General features: G+C 45.2%; 1 pseudogene; it reads right to left on the bottom strand.

The window, feature by feature from the left end:
• Positions 1 to 423: 423 nt before the first annotated feature.
• LOC137383050 (U2 spliceosomal RNA) lies at positions 424 to 532 on the bottom strand (annotated as a pseudogene).
• Positions 533 to 763: the final 231 nt, after the last annotated feature.

Raw genomic sequence — 763 nt, forward strand, 5'->3', positions numbered from 1 at the left:
CCTTGACATCAGTGCTGCTGCCGGCCACCTCGACGTACCTGGCGAGAAAGGTGAGTACATCCACCACCGGAACATGGGGGTTGTAGAGGTGAATGGTCACCACCCGGTCCCGTTGTGACGGAAGCGTGAAGAGCGGCTCCGCTGTGAGGATCGACAGTGGAGCCCGGTCCCCTTTCTCCTTGAACGCCTTCAGGAACTTGATGCATCCCGCCACGTTCCGGAACGTCACGTCGAAGTATCCACTGCTGGGGAAATCCTGCAGGCAGAAGACGTCCGTCGCTTGAAATCCGCAGCAATCGAAGAGAATTTTCTTGATGAAGAAGGTGCGATCGACCGGTGCATCTCCTTCCTTGTCCTTCACGACCACCGGTGTTGCGCACTCCCTGGCCCGAAGCTCGAAAATTGGTTATAGCCATTTTACTCAAAGCTTCCCCAGGATCAAAAGGCAATGATCATAGTCTCTTCTCAATCAAATAAGCACTGATAAGAACAGATACTATACTTGATCTTAGCCAAAAGGCCGAGAAGCGACCAACAACTTTTTTTTTTTTTTTTATTTTTTTTTTCCAAAATATACTTTATTCATAAAAATCTGTAAAAATTACATTGCCAAACAGTTTCCAAACAGCACGAAAAAATACAAACATTGCAAAAGAGATCAGTTTCTTTCAATAATGTCATGAGTTTCTTCCCAACCCTTCCGTTTCACAATTGTCATGTCAATTACAGTTTTACATTTACAGCAATTGAGAATATTAACGAT

Source organism: Heterodontus francisci, chromosome 23 (genome assembly GCF_036365525.1).
Source record: "Heterodontus francisci isolate sHetFra1 chromosome 23, sHetFra1.hap1, whole genome shotgun sequence".
Lineage (NCBI taxonomy): Eukaryota > Metazoa > Chordata > Chondrichthyes > Heterodontiformes > Heterodontidae > Heterodontus > Heterodontus francisci.